Raw genomic sequence first — 19461 nt, forward strand, 5'->3', positions numbered from 1 at the left:
TATCTGAAGACAAAGCCCTGTTCCTGCCCCAGGGTCAGACTTTGGGACTGGCCCTGACTCTTGTCCAGCCCAAGTTGCCGATGTGGGGCAAGAGATGGAAGAGAAGACAGACAACCATCTCCTAAATCTGCCAGCTGGAGTCCATGGCCGAGGGCCACAGCTCATGACAGCCGGAGGCAGCTGAACTCCTTGGAGGGCCCTCATGTGGGACAGGTGCTTTGTGTGACCGCAGGTTCATTTCATGACTTCTCAGGGAAAGGACAGCAGGTGGAGCAGATGGAGCGCTGTGGACAGCCGGTGGCCTCCCAGGCCTGGCGTTCAGTCTGGAGACCCACCGCAATGCTTCTGCATTTCGTGAGATATGCAGACGGCTGAGCTCAGTGAGGATGAGGCACACCAGAAACACAGCAGCTGTCAGCGGAGGAGCACAAACCCTTCTCGACAATATAAATATCACAGTTCTTCCTCAATCAGTGAATTTTAATGTATTTATCTAGCTGAGCCATGATGGATACAGTTTGCCCAAATATATTACATGGGGATAATGCAATCTCTTATCCAGAAAACCACCGTATTATAGATACTATCAAGATACTTTCTCAAAAGTGTTTGGTACCCTAGCAACCAAAGAAGAAAAAGAAGCAGGAAAAAAAATCAACAACTAAGGCATAAAAATTACATTGCATCTGCAATACTTTGTTGAAATTGGTTTTGCAATAAAGCATGTATTGTAAAAACAAAGGTTTAATGATATATGCTTGGTGGGAATCTGATTACAAAGCAAAAACACATACATCTAAGTAAAGTTGCAGAGCTTTGAGAAATGAAGCTTGGCACGGAAGCTGTTTGCAATGGCACTGGGTGGGAGGTGTGTTCCTAACGAGGGGTCTGCGTGAAGAAACCCCTCCCTCCCCACACAGCTCTAGCTTCTCTTCCAAACCTGAACTGTCAGCAGGAATTGCTGGAGCTCAGAAGCTTACGGAGATGGCAGATGGCTGCCCACACACACGAGGTGAAACATCCCGCAAGGCGGCACTCCTCTCTCTGCCTGGGAGCTCTGCGGGGGTTCCTGTGGCAGCCCAAGAGCAAGCCCCAGTGCCTATGACACTAGGTTCTCAACCACCTACAATTTCTGTGGACCCTCAAAAGCCTCATGCGGTCACAAGTGGGGCTTTTTGGAGGAGGCTGGATCTAGGGTGTGTGATCCCCGGATTATGGAGGTGATGCTGGGCTTAAGGGTGCCCCACCCTGAGTGTGAACCCAAGAAGAAAAAGAAAAAAAGGGGAAAAAAAGTAACAACTAAGGCATAAAAATTACACCACATGTGCAATGCTTTGCTGCAATCCGTTTTGTCATAAAGCGTGTATTGTAAAATCAAAGGTTAAATTTCTGGGGGGAATGGAAGGGACAGAAAGAGGCTGCTTTGCTGGTTGCTGTCTCTTGTCTCCTGTGTGCCTGGCATGGACTGTTTCTCCTCTGTGACGTCCTCTGCCAGGGCACCCTGCCTTGGAGCCAACCGACTATGCACTGAAACCTCTACAAACCGTGACCCAATGAAACCTCTCCTCCTCTAACTTGTGGGTGTGGGGTATTTTGCCCCAGCAATTATAAAAGTAAGCAGGACACCTGGACTTTGGCTATTCTGGACTCTACCCAAGACCATTTATCATAGGTGAGGGTCTCTGTTCTTTTTTGGTGGGTGAGGGAGTCCCCAGTAGCTGGAATGGGCCCGCAGTTGCTGAGTCTCCTAGCTGTGAAAGCGGCCAGGGGGCTACCTCCTGTCACAGGGCTCTCCTCACCAAGCTCTGCCTTCTGCTGCTCTCTGCTGATAATTTCCTCCTCGTCGTGACAGCACAGACGAACCCAGAAAGCATGATGCTAAGTGAAATGGGCCGGGCACAGAGAGACAAACACCACAAGATTTGTTCACATGTGGAGTCAAAGAGGCGATCTCCTGGCCCGGGGATGTAGCTCAGTGGCACAGGGCCTGCGTGGCAAGCGCAAGGTCGTGAGTTTGATTCCTGATACCAAACAGAAAAAAGGGGGGCAGGTAATCTCCTAGGAAGCAGAGAGCAGAGTGGTGGTCACCAGAAGCCGGGAGAGAGGCCGCCGAGGAACTGGACACATAGTCACCAGTATGTAGAAGGCGTAAGTTCAGAGGCTCCGTTGTACAGTGTGACGGCTGCGGTTAATGATGATGTACTGCTGTCTTGAAGGGTGCGTGGAGTGGGTGTCAAGCGCTCTCACTGCGAAAGTGATAAATGTGGAAGGCGATGCACTCGAGAACTAGCTAGATTTAATAAATGCGCACCCCGGGAAGCGTCCTGCGCCTGATAAATACATGTCATCTGTTCATCCAAAAACTGAACAAGTAACTAAAATAAAGTAGAAATGATTCCCCCCAAACTGGGAGTGCCTGGAGGCCAGCACCACCTCTTGCCTGACTCACACTGATCTAGGCGCTTACTAGGCCTCAGGGACGGGGCCTGGTTTAATGAGTGCAGGAGGGCAGGCTCCATCCTGAGGGAGAGGCCACAGGAAGGGACAGGCAGCTCCCACCTTGAGACAGCTAGCTGCAGGCTGGCTGGTGGGGAGGGGACAGAGATGCACATACAACGGTCAGCAGGGCTCCTGCGTCTCCCTCCCTCTGAAACCCTTCTTCTTCCCAGGCTCATCCTCATCTTGCTAGAAAACAAAACAAAACAAATAATAAAGCTGTCACCTCACAGCACTAAGCATATTACCTGGAGAGGTATCTTTGTTGTGCAAGAAAGTAAACAGCAAAGAAATGGCTAAGTCAAAGAACACATGGGAAGCTGCCACACACAGCGGACTCTGGAGAAAGCCAATCCATGGCAGCTGCTGGTGAGAACGCACCCAAGGGTGAGAGGAACTTGACTTTCAAACACGCACGCTCGTGTGTGCCTTACTGATCGCATTGCTTCCCTTGCTGACTGCCTTTTTCAAATAAGTTTGGCCTTTCAGTGAGGGCTGGGCACGCAGACCAGATTGGCTGAGGCTGAAGGGAGGAGACCTGCAAGACAGAAATGCCTCAGAGGGAGAGGAGCTCAGCCAAACCCCTGGGAGGGCTCTGCACAGGCAGGGGGACTGCAAGAGCAGGTGGTCCTTCAAGTCTCAGGGGAGGAATGATCAAGTCAAAAGGCAAAGAGATGGGGATGTGGAACTGTGAGCCGATTCCTGGCCTGGTGTCTGGATCGCACAGCCTGAGGATGGGGCTCCTTAGCAGGGAGCCCCTCTCAGCGAGGCCCAGTGTGGCCTGTGATGTCCTCTCCATTTGTACAGTACAGTAGGGACTGAAAGCAACCAGCAGCAGAAGGGTTAACACTGGCTGCACTGCTCGCAGCTTCAGAGCCCTGGGCAGCCTGGGGAGTGGGGCGGCTGCTGGGGTCACTGAGCACACCTCCTGTGGTCTGGAACCAGCAACTTCTACAGGTACTGGTCATGGTGCAGGGGCCATGGTCTTGGGGACAATAACATTAGCAACTTGGGTATTTCCTGTAAGGACCCCTGGCCATGGGGGTTATTAAGCTTTTGGAGGTACTATCCTGCTGTGTAACAGGGACCCTGAGACCCTCCGAGGAGCTCTTCAAAGCCCTTCTGTAGCCTTGGTTTTTATAGCATAACAAAAGCGTCCCTTAGGTGTGTGTGTGTGTGTGTGTGTGCACATGTGGACAACTGGCCAATTCTCTGCTCCCAACACTTACTCCTAAGCTTTCCTTGCTCAGAACACCATGCTCAGACACTTTGGGTTAGGTTTGAAAAGTTCTTTCTTTTTTCTAGAAATATGTCAATCATCAAAGTACAATGTTATCCATAGTTTTACTTAAAAAAAAAAAAAAACAACTAAAAAAAGTGTGAGAACAAACCTCATGAGCTCGCATTCTGATCACTGCCCAGGCATACGGAACAAATCCCCAGCACGCCAGACCTGTGATATGAACGGTGCTTTCTCTGAGTTCTCTGCTGGCTCCCAAGGTGACAGAACACCTGGCTCCCGGGACACCAGAGCCCATGCTGCATTTGGCTCCCTGGTTCTCTTGTACCCTCCTGGCTTTTGTCAATCAGATGTTTGTACAATGCAGGAGCTTGTGGAAGTCCCTGTGACATATGGATGAGGAGAGTCCACCCCACATAGCCTTCCACGCAGCTAAATTCTGTGGGCAGAATTTATAGCCTACGATTTTCTGCAACATTGTTCCTGAGGTGGGTAAGAAAAGAGAAGACACTAGAAGAGACGAGACGAGATGAGGGAAGAGAAAAAGGAAAGTTAAGAAAAGAAAATTTCAAATTCATTCACGATCTATCTGCTCCTGCCCGGGGGCTGCAGGGGAATTTTAACCTCCCTGCAGGCTGGCCTTGCTGTCTCCAGGGCCGCGAGCCACGCAGGTGTGAACAGTTCAGCCAACGTTAACCTTTGCTTTTTGCTGGTTGCTTTCAGTCCTTACCACACTGCACAACCGGGCAGGCCATCACAGCCGTTTCGGGCACACAGGTGTATGCACCCAGCTTGAGAGGCTTCTCTTATGCCCATAAAACCACCATTCTCTAGAGATAAAGTGAAGCAGAAAGTGTCTGCTATCTGCAACCTCCTTATTTCTGTCACTGTCTCCAGTACCCAGGGCCTTCCCTTTGAAACGCTGTGAAGCCCTCAGGGGAGGTGAGTGAGGGCACCCAGGAGCCTTCTAGAAATGTCAGTTTCCAGGCTGCCGAGCCCAACAGCTGGGCCAATCTGAAACTTCTCAGCTGGCTGTGCTGTTGGCACTGCCAGGCCCACTACAAGCAGTCGCCAGCATCTCAGGTCTCTGTCCCCCTGCGCAGAGGACTGAAGTCCTTCCCCGTGCATTTCCCCATTCAATCTGCTTCTGCCATTTAATCAAGAATTCTTCAACTTCCAGAGGAAAAGGGGACACAATGACCTTGAGAGGAGTGGACGGGGCCATTAAGACAGAAGAGAGAGCGAAGGGTACAGCGGAGCATGGGTTTCCAACTAGCACATAAAATTACACCCTGGGAAGAAGGAGTTAATGCCAACATCACTGGACAAAAGAAACACAGGGCGAATTCATTCCCACCGCCTGGCCTTCTACAGGCATCCATCTCTCTATGCGTTCAGCTGAGCTTTCCCTTCCCATTCTGCATGGCGAACACTCATTGTTTAAAAATGTCACGATAATAATCAGCTTTTGCAGCAAAGATATGAAAAATGTATTGCAAGATCAAAAGGATGATATTGTCTTCCAGCAGATACTCATTCTGCCCACAGAAGGGCTAATCTGATGTCCTCAGAGAGGAAATAGGTAAACATTTGCAACATTATCACCTTCTGGGCTTCATTTCTTGGGGCCAGCTTGAGAGAAAAGTATTTATATATTAATAAAAAAAAGAGTGATTTTTGTCTTAAGAAAACAGTCGTGGAAGCCTTGAAATAAGGCACTTGGGTGTTGCAATCCCCGCTGAGCACGCCCAGGAGGAAATGGCTGTGTTGTCCAACCATCATGGCTCGAGTGAGCTGCTCCCCTCCGGTTTACTGGCTTCACCCTAAATTGGAGTCAGTGTGGAACTGGCCAGGGGGGCACCGTACTGTATGGATCTGGGAAGGAGGAGCTCAGTGGCGCTCAGGAGAGGAGCTCGGGGTAGAAGGCCAGCCCCACTGCATCGGACAAGCCTGCATCCTGCTTGCATGCTCCTGCTGCGTAACCTGGCCTCGTGCGCATGCCCAGAGGGCGCACAGTTGTTTGCAGGTTGCTGCGGCCTCACAGACTCGACGGCTGGCTCACTGCTATCATCAGTAAGCGGGAACATGATCAGTAAACTCAAGAAAGGGCAGAAAGGGAAGTCAGGGTGCTGCAGCCCTCAGATCGTTCCAACCGCGTTGGCTCTGTCAGCTTCTTGTGAGGCAGAGAACAGCTCTGGAGAACAGGGGGTAGGGGGAGGGCCGCAGGAGTGGCCAGCAGCTTCCCGTGCCATGGTCTGCAGGGACGGGTAGAGATGCTCTGGGGAAGTGAGACACCCCCGTGCCCAGGACTGCTGGCAGTCAGGCCGGCAGTGATGGAGGGCTCAGGTCCGGCCTCTGGGGCAGGTACATGGTGGCTCTCTCTGCACGGGGACTGTAGCAGTCTCTGAGCTGAGGCCCGGGCAAATGCTCCTAGGGGACCTTTCTAGAAGCTGGGGAATTCTGCCATTCTCCAGGCTTGGGGCTGAGTGACTGAAGCAAAGGGCACGTGCATTTACCCTAAGGCAAGGAGTGTAGTGGGCAGGGCGGCAGCCCCTGGCAGCTGACGCAGAGCCCTTCCAGGGCATGGTCTCCATTCCAAGAGTCTGATGAGGACAACGGCTTTAAATTTCTAGATTTCCAAAGGAACACGTGTCTAGAATTTCAAGTGTCAATTTTAAATAATCTTATTTGAAAAGAGTTTTGCTGTCAGAAAGCTACTTAAAATCAAGCAAATTTATTCAATGGATAGCATCAAACATCTGCTGAGCAATCGAGAGAGTTAAAAAAAAAAAAGAAAAAAGAAAACTAGAAAACAATCTTTGTCCTCAAGCAGTTTGTGGTGAGAGCCCGGGGGTCTAAGCACAGCGAGGGGACCTGTGGGTGTCCCTTGATCACCAGAGGTGACACTCAGAGTGAGGCCAGCGCGGGCTACACTGAATGAGATGCTCTGGCTTTAGTCCTTACTTTAACTCTGATGTGGTTAGGCCAATACACACTTACCTGGATCACTAGGACCCTTTACCTTACTCAAGGACTGGATCTGCAGGGCTCTTTCCCAGCAGGGCAGCCATCAAGCTCCCTGGGGCCGACAGCGCCACCTAGTGGGTATCTATCTGCCTGCTGCCACCTAATTCAGAGTGGGGGGCCTAGCTGCACCTCGGGCCTACCATGGTCCTCCCTCCATGTCTTTGGCTCAATTTCCAGCTCAGTGACCTTCACCTGTTGTTGGTTTTCACACAAATGTGAGGTTCTTTTTTCCTTCTTTCTGCCTGTGAGCTCCACGACTCTATTCCCAGATCTAAGCTCCATCATTCCTCGAAGGAAGATCATGAGATATTTTATGGTGAAAATTGGAGAACCAGAGCTGCAGCGGGATGCAGCACTCCCCTCGGTGTATGTGACCATCTCGGTGGAGACTCCCCAAAGGCACTATTCACTGGGTCAGGGTGGGTCTGGCTTCCGGTCCACTGGTTTCACTTAACGAGGAAGAGTTTGAAAACAACCTCATTCAAACCCCTTCCCAGGCTTGCGAGGGATGGATTTACTTCTCCCCTCTTGCAGCCAAGCCTGCTCCTTCACGCTGCACCAACATCCTCTCTGTGTTACTATTTTCCCGATTTTAATTACATGCATAGGGTATGTTTTTAAATGACCTTAAAGGTTAAAATTTTGGATGCTAGTCCAGAAATCAAACCAAATTTGGAAGAGGATTTCTTCCTAATGGGGGAAAAAAACCTACATTTTTGTATCTAAAGGTTCAAACAATGCCTTAACAGTAAACTGCTGGGAACAAAACTCTCCTGTGAATGGTGGACTGCTTGCATGAATCATTCACTCAAATTTCATCTGTCAACGCTGCTTGGCTATTAGAATTTCCCATCTACAGGGAAAATGCCACCAAGAGTGTGGGTTTCAATCCCATGTCTCAACACTGGGACCTGCCATCCAGCCTCCCTGTCACAACACACTGATTGCCTTCTGAAGTGGCTCTTCAAGAAAGAGGGGATGATTTTCACACTCTGCGCATTTCAATCTCTTTTGAGGGACTTGATTCAATTCCTAAGAAGTTTATAGGGCTCTGGCACATTTCCTGTTCCACATCCAGCCTCCATGGTGTCATCGCCCAGTTTTGGTCAGGAAGGGGCATGGAACGTTTCCTGACCAATGAAATGTGTGGGCACTAAAGAGGATTGGGAGGAGACAGGCTGTCCTTCCTGAAGTTGCTGTGTATGTGTGTGTGTGTATGTGTCCCTGTGGGGCAGGAGGTGGACCCAGCTGTCCCGTGGAGTGTGGTAGAGAGCAAAGAACGTGGGTCCATACCACTGAGAGTTCTAAACTTGGGCCTGCACTACTCAAGGACTTAGAAGTATGTGGGAATAACTTTCCCCACTAGTTGAGCCCACTTGTGTGTGCCTCTCTGTAACCTAAGGGAATGGGTGGACTTAAGGAACCCAGGTCTCGAGCTGCCCCTGGGCCAAGCCCTGGGACCCAGAGACTGGAGACCTGCCTCAAGAGTCTCTGTGCTCTAGGGGCTCACAGCCACCAGAGTCTGGCCTCTCCTGACTTTCAAAGCCTGGCCGAAGGATGAATGCATCATCAGGCCTTTCCAGGGTGGGGGATCAAACCATCTTTGCTATGTATGCGGCTCCTGTGAAAAATCCTGAGATCAGTGGCTGCGAGGATCAGTTTCCATCCTGAACAAAGATGAGACCCAAGTTTTAGCAGGGATCCTCTGAGCTTTTGTCTCCACTGAGCCTTTTCCTGGGTCTGCTGAGCTCAGTTTTAAGCAAAGAATCCTGCAAGTTGAAGTATCTACAGTCCCCAGGCTTGACAGCCAGCCAGGCTTCTGTTCCTATGTGACATCAATCAAGTCACCTCTCCCAGCCCCATCCCACACCTAACCCAGCTCCTCTTAGTAATGTCCCGTCCTCTCTTCTCCTGCTCAGAGGTTATAATCTCTGCTTGACTCTGTTGAAATTGAAGTCGGGTGCAGTGACCTCGGCGTGTTTCGCTCTACTGTGGCCATTCGTTTCCCCTCACCTGGGTCTGCTCTTCTCTCCACCTGTTCAGGGCTAAATTGGAGAGGCCTGCTACCCAGAGACCCCCACCTCTTTCTTCTCATTCTGCCTCCTCAACTTCCGGTACAAAATATCTCCATTTTTCTACACCACCACGAGGACTGATGTTTAAGCACAAACACCCCATGTCAGGGAGTTTGGCTTTAACATATCCTGGCATGAGAATGACTGATGCCCTTTCCAGAGTGCTAACGAGGAGAGAAAAATGAACACCGAGCCCACCTTAGTGAATGAATGCATCAGGAAGAGGAGGTGCTGAGTGCCAGAGGGAGGCAGAGGACAGAAAGGAGCAGGGAAGCAGGTGGAGGCTGGTGAGGCCCAGGGATGACTTCCCTCCTGTATCACCCACGGGGTTTCCACACCTCCGTATGCTGGACAGTTCCACTGTGTCTGCATGGCATTCAGTCCAGTCACCTCCCCACAGAGCCGCTGACCCTGGAGTGTGAGCTCCAAATGGCCCCTTGGGAGCCTTCTGTTGACACTGTGGCCCCCTTGCTTGGAGGGTGATGGACCCTCCTCTCCATCTGCACAGATATCCACAGCACAGAACGTGCTGCTGCCTGCCTGGGCTCAAATCCACCGGGCCACCCGAGACAGTTTGGGTGCTGAATTATTGACTTAAAGCCTGCTACATTTTTCCCAAATGACAAAACCATTCTTCATTGCTGGGGCCAGATGCAGATTTTTCTGGTTAAATAATGAGCAAGGTAGTCCCACGTCCCTTCCCCAGCACATACTCTAACAGCAGTGGCCCAGGCTTAACGTGTCTAAGTGGTTCAGAGGAGGTTGCTCTTTCCAGCTCACGAAACCAAATCCTTTCCTAGGGTGACACACACAGCATCGCCGGTGGGCAGGCCCCGTGGGGAAACTACATCTGATTCCTGGGGCTGATGAATCAGTAACCCCCCCTGTCCTGGCCTGGCAAGCAGCTCCCAGTGCGGGGCCCAGGCTCCTACGGCCCAGGGAAGGGTGAGATGTGCAGGCAGGGTAGAGAGAAGCCTTGGGGAGAACGAGCCTTCAAGGTCAGGAGGCCAAAGACACGGAAGCCATTTACCTACTTCGTGGTGGACATTCTTCAAGGTGTTGTAAAGGAAAGGACGGTTCCCATATATTTTTTTTTTTTTTTTGTATTTCACACCAAGTAGAGCCGAGTGGACTAGTCATTTGTTCTATTTTTTTAGTGGCACTGGGGGTCCACTAAAGGGGCAGCCTGATGTTGAATTACATCTCGGTACGTCTTACCTTTTATTCTGAGACAGGATCTTGCTACAGTGCCTGGGCTGGTCCTGAGTTTGTGATCCTCCTGTCTTGGCCTCCTGAGTGGGGGGTTACAGGTGGGTGGTGATGGGTGGATGGTTGAACTGGTAATCCTCCCACCACCCGTTCGAATTCAGATATCCATTGCATATGAGCACTTCTCAGTGTTCCCCCTCCACTGAGCAAAGTGACGCTTGCACATAGAGTAGCCTAGAGGCTCACTCCAGTCCCTGAAAGACGCTGCTGGACTGGCTACGCTGGCCTCTACACCTGGTATCATCTGCAGGGTGTGACCCATTCCAGCCCACTTGCCTTGCCACATCCGGCTTGGGGCCGGTGGCCTCAGAGCCCCTCCCACTGGCTCAGGGTGTGTTCATCTTCCCTGAGCTCTTTCTGCCCAGCATACTGCGCCATATACCTTGGAGGGGACTCTGCTTTCTCGTGTCGCCTACTGTTACTTCCTGTGTGAGGGCAGGAGAGTGAGGGTCCCAAAGCCAGATCCATGCTGCACCCCATGGGTCCCCTGCAGGATGCTGAGCCCACAGCAGAGGGTTTGGGGAGGCAGACTCGGGCAAGGCAGGGACCTTGGGTTCTGGTCCAGGGATGGGTGACGGTAAACCAGTGCCTCGTCTGGGCAGGGGCAGGAGGTAATCTCACCCTGTCCACTCACACAGAGGACTGCTGGGGGCCAGGCCCACAGGAAGCAGATCCTTTCCAGACACAGAAGGCAGTAGGTACCAGAGGGGAACATGTGGTCTGGGGGACAGCAATGGCGAGGACATGAAGGGGGACACCACAGTCCAGGGTGGGGGAAAGCCTCAGCCCGGAGTCTGACAAAGAGGCCAGCAGACATGTGTGAGCAGAACAGATTCTAACAGGAGTACTTCTGAGTAGTTATGGGCTGGCTGGAGACACAGGCAGTCTCGGCGGTGCTGGGAGCGGACAGGAGAAGCAGATCAAAGGGAAGGGCAGAGGAGGCTGGGGAGCTGGTGGTGTCAGAGGCTGGCAGTGCCTCTGCAGGGTCTCTAAGAGGCTGGGTCACCACCCAAGACAGGAAGGAAGACATGAGACAGCTCAAGTTTCTATCACTTTAAATTCTTCTCCGGCTACCACTGTCAGACTCGCATGAGGATCAGGTTTAAAGCATCACTCCTAGACCCCAGCGGCTCAGATGTGGATGGCCGGTCCTGTGTTTGAGAAGCAACCCACTCTAGCCTGAGAATGGAAGAGAACGGACCTTCTGGCTGCATCTCCCGGAGTTTTCAAGATACAATCAAGGAAAGCAGTAAGCAAATGGGTGAGTTGGCTTTCAGGATCTTCCTGTAGGAACCCAGAGGAGACCCCCCAGTGGGGGAGAGACCACAGCTGCATGGAGCACGGTGCCGGCCACAAGGAGGGGAGCAAGCCAGGGGTGCGCATCACTGGCGAGGCACTAGTGACCCTTGCTCATTTCTGAACGGAAGGGGACAGAACGTGGCCTCGGCTGCCAAAGTGCTCACACTCTCTCTGAACATGGTTCTCATTTCCAACAAAAGTGGACAGCAGTGTTCTGAGTCAACCCCCCACCCCATCTCTCTTGGCAGTCCCCTATTTCGAGTAGATTTGAGAGGGAACTCATTTGATCCTTATTTATCTATCTGCCCACTCATCTGTCCATTTACCCATTTAATATCTGTTGAGCTTCCTGCTTTGCCACGGGACTGGTGTGCCAAGTGGACAAGGGGAGGCCCCGCCCCTCTGAGGGTATCTGCAGTCAGGGGACGGTGATAGAGACAAAAGCACACACAGCACAGTGTCACAGCGAGAGACATCCAGCAACCACCGCAGGGAGCACAGCCCACGGTGGTTAGGAGCAGAACAAGGCAAGGGTGACCAGCCTGCGGGGCGAGGGGCAGCCTAGGGTCTGTGTGTGTGTGTGCGTGTGCGTGTGTGCATGCGCGTGTGCACTGTGCAATTCACTTGCTAGGACCAAGGCACAGTGGCGAGAAGCACAGGGCAAAAGGAGAAGCAGCAGGGCAGTAGGATGCTTGCGTGCCGTGCATCAAGTCCCGAGCTCAACCCTCAGCACAGAAGGGAGGAAACATGCACCGGAGGCCGGGAGGCTGCACCACAGAGGAGGCGGAGGCTCTCTGTAGCCCTGCGTGGCGGTGTGTGGGAAGTTGCATGATTCGTGGAACTTGTGTCTCTAGCAGCTCCCCTGGTGGCCCAGAGGAGGCAGCCGGGAGGAAGCCGAGAGCTCTGTCTAATCCTGACCCCGGAGAGGGCCTGAGTTGAGGCAGTGATGAGGTGGATGGCCAGGGCAGAAGAAGCAGGAGCAGGTGAGGGCACAGGTGGCCCCAGCACACCGGGGCAAAGCCTGATCTTCTGGGCCCCTCATGCTGGCCCCAACCCCACTGTGGCCTTGTGGCTCCTGGCTCAGACACTGCGGGCTGTGAACTAGCTGCTCCTAACCTGCTTCCTACACACTGTAGACGTTTTTTTACCTTGAAACACTCGGGTGGTTTAATTTGTTTTTTGAAACAACAAAAGCAATTAGACTAATTGCCTTTAGAATGGGGTACTCGTAGGGAACAACCTCAACCCCACACAGGAGGCAACCGGCAGATTGTTTCCGGGCTCATAATTTATGGAGCTATTTGTCTGTCTTGCCATGAGTAAGAGCTTCTCAGCGAGAGAAAGGTATCTGGGGGGCCAGGGCCTGCCTTCGAAGCCTCTCAGTGGCTCATCTTGTTGGGAGGATCACAGAGGGGTTACTTCCTGCCGCAGGGGCCCCAGGGCACAGGCCTCTGCTAAGCACAGCACATCTGGGCACCAACAGGGACCCAGTGGCCTTGTCTTGGTGCCCTGTGGTGTTGTCCTAAGTGGTGGACCAGACCCCCAAGGACCACCAGCCCAGGATGGGCAGGGATGACGATCCACTCTTGGCTCATGACTGCACCCATGTCTGTTAGCTCCAGTGCCAGGGATGGTGCCACGGTTAAGAATGTGGCCATTACTGCCTTCGGGTTCCTATAAAAACCACCTGAAGCTACTCAGGGAGAATTACTAACATTGTCTCCTGGGGTAGGGGAGCCCGGGTCGCCTTTTCTACTTCTTGTCACAGTAGCATCCATTCAGCTGTACCAACAGCCAGCCCTCCTAGCTACTCAGCAAGCCACACCTCAGGTATGAGGTCCAGGCCCGGTCCCAAATTCTAAGTGAAGTGGCACTGGATGAATTGTGAGACCTACAACATGCAACACCCAGAGCAGGACAGCAAAGAACCGTTAAAAACCCAAAAAACCAGAAGCATAGAGGTAATCCATGAGAAAAAAGCAAACCAGAAGTAAAAGCAGAATTCAAACAGAACACCAAAAGTGCTGAGATCCTTAACTCCTTTCAAGAAAATGAAAAGCAAGAATCAGCCTGGCACTGGACTCTTGGTCAGTGACGCTGCTTGCATAACAATGACACCTTTATAAGTCTGACTGGTATTTTGTCTGCCTGGACACACAGTCAAGCTACTTTCCACCCTCTTTGTATATGGGCTGGACAGGCAGGCTTGCTCTCACGGCTAAGCATCTGAGTGGATGATGATCACTTCTGCGCTGGGTTTGTTGAGAGCTCTCTCTCTCTTTCCCTTTCTCTGTCTCTGTCTGTCTGTCTGTCTCTCTGTCTCTCTCCCTCTCTCGCAGCGTTGCGAGACCCTGGAGGCCACACAGTGAAGGAGTGTGATCCCAGCATTACTGCATGGGGCAAAGAAGCCCTCTCCATTTGAGAGCATCACAGCGGGAAGAGCAGGCTAAGGTGTGAGCATGCACAGAGCTGTGAAGCCACCAACTATTCGCGATGATAGCAGTTACGCAATCCTGACTACTGGGAGGGACGGTTTCATTGGAATTTGACATCCACCCGATTTGCCAGTCAAGACTACAAAGACAGAAAATAAGCATTTTCAGACACTTGAGTGATGGAAAGTTGAATCCCTGTGCACACTTTCTTAGGAAATAACAAGAATGTACCCCAGAAAAAGGAAAACACAAGCCAAGAAATAAAATTCAGGATGTCCTGGGAAGTACAGCACAGACAAAAAGAACATTCTTGATTGAAACGAGAAGAGAAAACAAAAAAAGGCTCCCGAAGAGGAAATCCTAGGGGAAAGGAAGAGGATTGGTGGCAATCGGAGACAGGACGCGTGACTGCCTGGATGGCGTGGCAGAGAGTGTGCACTGACGATGCCAGCGTGACTTATGTGCCTTACAGTGAGGGGAGACCACCCCAACATCAGACTGCCAGGGACGGATCCTGACCACTGAGTCCAACCCCAGCATTTACAGGTGAACAGCCGAGGGCTGGGACAGGTACCTGTGATTTCCCCAAGCTTCCGCTGTGCGTAGCAGGGACCTGAATGAAGGCTGTGGCTTTGGCCTTGAACTCACACCCCTGTGGGGTGCTGTCCCCCACACTCTTCCCGTTGCCTGGACTCGCACTAACCAGCTACGATGGCGAGCACCTGCCCACCACCTACTTTCTCAGCCAGGGCTACGTGGCTTGTGCAGGGTGTGTCACCCAATCCTAGTTCTGACAACCACTGCCCCAGCCTTTCCCTTGGGCAGTCTTCCTCCAAGAAGGGACAGCCATCAATTTATTTCCTAGAGAAGACGAACCTGCCTGTCCAACACGTTCTGAGCTAGTGCTCTGTTCCTGCAGCTTTCAGACACTACTGGAGAGACTCTGATTTAAAAAGAAAGAAGGGGAGGGGACAATGGTGTGTACTCAGAGGTGACATACGAAAGCTCTTCCACCACTCGGCCCTGTGCCAGGCCACAGCCCCACACCACTCGGTCCGCAGAGGTAGTGACAGGGCGCGATGCTGGGCCCTTCCTTCACGGCCACAGACAGTGGCTGTCTTTGGCCAAGGCCAGACAAAGTGGACCCTCACTGCTTACAGGGTGTCTTTCCCATGATCTCGGATCTGGCTTAAATATGCAGTGTCTCCCAAACTCATGTATTGAGGGCTTGATTGCCAATGCAGCAATGGTTAGAGAGGGGGACTAGAGAGGTAGCTGGGTCAGGATGGGTGTGACGGCTTGTGTCTAGATGGCCCCTCTTGCAGTCATAGGTGGGGTTTTCTCAGAGGTGGCTGGATCGAGAGTGTGTTACACTGGAATTGATTCCTGATGCAATACTGGGCTCAGGGGCACCAGGATTAAGGGTGTGAGTGCTGCCTGCCCTAAGTGGTCTGATGAGATAAAGGGGGCAGAGAGACACCATTGAAGGTCCTTTGTCATCCTGACTGATGAACTGTCTTCTGCCTGAACTGCTCCTTCTCTGTGAAGCCACCCTGCCTGGGAGCCAGCTGACTGTGGACCGAAACCTCTACCAACCGTGATCCAAATAAACCTTTCCCCTTTTAACTTTGGGTGCTGGGTATTTTGTCTTGGTAACAAGAAAAATAAGGGCATTGACCTCCTCAATGAATCCACTGATGAGTTCACAGGTGAATGGGGTACTAAGAGGTAGGGCTCGGGGGAGGGCCCGACCTTGGAACTGTCTCTTTTTGTTGGCCTTTTTCTCTCTGACTCTTTCATGTACTCTCAGTTTCCTGTCCTCCATGAGGTGAGCAGCCTTTCTCCGCCAGGCCCTTCTTGCCATGATGTTCTGCCATGAGCCTAAAAGCAATGGCTTGCCATGGACGAAAACATCTGAAACCATGAATAACAACAAACCTTCCCCCTTTGAGCTGTTCTGCTCAGGTAGTTTTGTCACAGTGACAGAAAGTTCTAGTCTCAGATCAATCATGCTTGGAGTAAGGGCATCTTGGACAGCCACGGGACACCCTGGCAGCTTTAGTGTGGCTGTCCAAGGGGTGATGGGGTCAAGATGTTAGTGAGATCAGTCTTCTACCATCTTGAATAAAAGGGCAATGTCAGAGAGAGGAGCTTTGGAGCGATTGTCTTACAGGAGTGGCATGACCTGCTCCACAGTAAAGAAAACATTCTAGGTCTTAATTCCTCCAGCTATACTTCCTTTCCATGCCATGCTCAGTGAGGTAGAAAGAGAGCTGCTCCCATCTTCAAGGGAAACTGAAAAGTGGGGCACGGAGCATGTGGCATGTAGACTGGCATCTTGCACACAGGTGGTACCTAAAATCAGGGAACAGCACATTCACAGATCTCTCCACACCCCAGCTTTTGGCCCTGTGTGATCTGCCTCCCCATGCCTAGCAGCTGCAATCACAGAGCTCAAGAAGGGAGGAGAGAGGGGAGGTGGAGCCATGCATGGGACGCAGCCAGTGCTCAGTGCCCAGTGAGAGCCCACAGCACCCTCTGTGGCACAGGTTCAGGCTCTCCTGGGATGACCCTGGGCTACTGCATCTCTGGTCCACATGAGGGAGGGTCCCCAAGCCAGCTCCACCAGGCCCTGGAAGGTGCACAGGCCAGGGGAAAATGCCAGGCTTCACTGGTCTGCGTTAATAATTCTATTCTGCAGCTGTCATCAAAGGCGTTCTGTGCATAAAGCAAAACTCCACAGCTTCCGTGACGTAGAGAGACACTGCAACATTAAGCAGCTATTTGCAATGAAGGCCTTCATTTCCTGCTTCCCTAGCCTGGCATTAGTAAGGAAAGCACATCTAATCGCCAAGAACCCTGGTGCACTGCAGCAAACTCCACACACCAGGGCCAGGGGATGGGCCTGGTAGAGCAGAGATTAATCTTCAATGATTTCTTCTTTCTCAGTTGCTTCCTTTAAAGGCAGTAAACACACAGAAGTCCCTTGTAGTTCTGGGGATGATTATCTGGTTAAGCCAGTCCTGTAATTGGGATGGATGGCACCCCTGACGTTCTTCTAATGTTAGGGTCCCACCCCCAGCCTGTCCCCAGTGGGAAGAGATGGAGAGAAATGTTTTCTGTGTCTCAGGGGCTCATGGGGTTCCACCCAGCTCACAATGGTCCTAGATGTGGCCATAGCAGGTGGTTATACCTCAGCGCCTGGCAGCTGGATACTGTGTTCCCTGGTCAAGAGCTCAGATAAGCTCCAGGCTTGTGTCCTGGGCAGTTTGTTCTGCTGGGACAACACCTGCATGGATTTCTCTAGTTCTCCACCAACAGGTGGGAGAGAAGAGCATGACACAAAATGTCATTTATAATTTTGATTCATTACTGGAAAGGTTCCACAGTAACAGTCCAATCTCAATCATCTCAGAGATGTGTGGGCAGGGGAGGCGCCTCTGTCCACCTCCCCCAGGTCTCTGGACTCTCCGGGGCTCCTCTCTCTGTGTCCTACATCCTCCTCCCAGCCGCCACACTCCTGTCAGAAGCTATTTTATCTCTGGAGAAGTTTTATGCCAGGGATCTCTGACCAGAATACATGAAGGTCCTTTAAATTTATTTTCAATAGCCCTGCTACTCTCTCCTCTATGAAATATTTAGCATTTAACTCGTTATTTCTGCTGCTGGCGAAGTCCCAGGTGCAGGTGGCTTTGTGGAGATGGCAGAATGTCACACCAAGGTAATTGTTTCTCTTTATTTCCTCTAGATAAAGAATAAGTAATAGGCGAGTCTGAATTCTCGGGCGGGGCCTCCATCGCGGGCTCTTGCGATAACATAAGCCAGGAGATTGAATTTGGAGTGGTCTGCATAATCAGCTCTCCCCCTCACCTCAGGAAATTTGCCTGGGAATGAGTCTGCCTTGGCTTGGGGAGCCCCTTCTGCCACTCGGCTCAAGCATGTGTGTGGCGGTTGATGCTTTCTAGACATTCTTGGGGACAGAATGGAAGAGATCGAGTTTGGGTGGGAACCACTTTGTTGGACTCTCCAAGAAAGGGGCAGGACGGTGCATTGCCATGGGTGTGCCTGTGTGCGTGTGCGTGTGCGTGTGTGCATTGCAGGAGCCAAGCTCAGGAAAGGAACAGGAGAGAAAGGGAAAAGTAGAGGCAAAGAAAGGGGCTTGAGGTGTGAGGAGGGGACCGAGCTCCAAATGGAATCAAGCTGCGAATCTCCGGAAGAGCCTGTCATCTGGCCGAAGGAAGCTGCTTTCAGCTCCATTACAGAAACAAGGCTGGGATCAGAGAGTCACTGACAGTCACATCCAGGACACCATGCTCATCAGCCCTCAAGCTTCTTCTCTCATGGAGAGGCCACCCGCTCCGGGCTTAGTGACTGGCCGGCCTGGGCTTTGCGGGAACCCTGGGCTCCACCCTTGGCAGAGCAGGGTCTTGCTGTTACCTCACAGCGATGTTTGTATGTCCCTCAGAGAAACTCAAGCCTGAAAACAAAGTTCGTTTGTTTGTTTTTCCTCCTCCAAGCATTTTAAGTAGATCAGACATAAATATTCATGAGTGGTACAGGAAAGCCAGTGCAGGAGAAGTTGTGGTAGAGAAAACAATTCTGTGGAGTTTTTCTAGCACACCCACTCGCCTCCCCGGTAGACTCTGACAACAGGACAGAAGGCACGGAATGACAAAGTGACCATCCTTACTCATGCATGTGCACCCGCGGGAGTTCCCCGCATGTCTCTCTGGGCCCACTCATCCCCGCCATGTCCTTTCTACGGACGGAGGATCTCACTGGACCAGTGGTCACCCACTGACAGAGGTTTAGATGGAGACCAAATGTGGCTATTACTCGAAGGCCTCTGGTAGGAGAGAGTGATGTTGGGAAGGGACCAAACAGTCCAGGTCAGACATACTCAGTCCCTGGGCTGAGGTCAGGGGCTCCTGCCTCACTTTCAGACCGGGTGGACCAACATGGGAGTACCCAATCCACCTGACGGTGACAAGCCCGACCTTGACCTCTCTGGCAAAGCACTTCACCATCTGGGGCTGGGCCTGGCAGTTCATGCTCATCCAAGACGAGGTGTCCTTGCAGCCCTCTCCGGCCACTGTACTCTGCTCAAAGAGCCAAGGGACAGACACCATTGTTTTTGTGATGGTAGGGATTGAACTCGGGGCCTGGTGTATCCTAGGCAATCCTCTGCCCTCTGTATTTTTTGAGCCAAGTTGTGCACGGTGCCCTCAAACCTGTGATCCTCCTGCCTCAGCCTCCCTGATAGCCAGGTAATACAACTGATACACAAACACCTACCCACTCTTTATATTTAAAGTATCTGTTCAAATGATTGAGGAAGAGAGAAAAGAGAAAGAGAAAGAAAAGAAAAAGTTTGAGATGTGTTCCTAGAATCTGCTAGTCCCTCACTGAACCAGGCCTAGAGGAATACGGCACTGATTTCTAAGGGGAGGGAATCAAATTTTCATAAATGACCAATAAATAGCTCTAACATTTTCTTCTTAGTCTATCTGCTATTCTAGTTCTTTCCAAGAGCCTGCCACTGTATGGGCCCACACTTCATGCTGGGGTGCTGACTGGTCTGTATTCCATGATCTTTATGCATCTCACTGTATCCTTGTAG

General features: G+C 51.7%; 1 protein-coding gene across 2 annotated transcripts in view; it reads right to left on the reverse strand.

Annotated features, from left to right (window-relative positions):
• Fstl4 (follistatin like 4) overlaps nt 1–19461 on the reverse strand; it is a 368201-nt gene that overhangs the window by 220482 nt on the left and 128258 nt on the right. The window lies entirely within an intron of this gene.

The sequence above is a fragment of the Cavia porcellus genome, unplaced genomic scaffold (genome assembly GCF_034190915.1).
Source record: "Cavia porcellus strain 051 isolate PalLab524CR breed Dunkin Hartley unplaced genomic scaffold, mCavPor4.1 scaffold_19, whole genome shotgun sequence".
Classification (NCBI taxonomy): domain Eukaryota; kingdom Metazoa; phylum Chordata; class Mammalia; order Rodentia; family Caviidae; genus Cavia; species Cavia porcellus.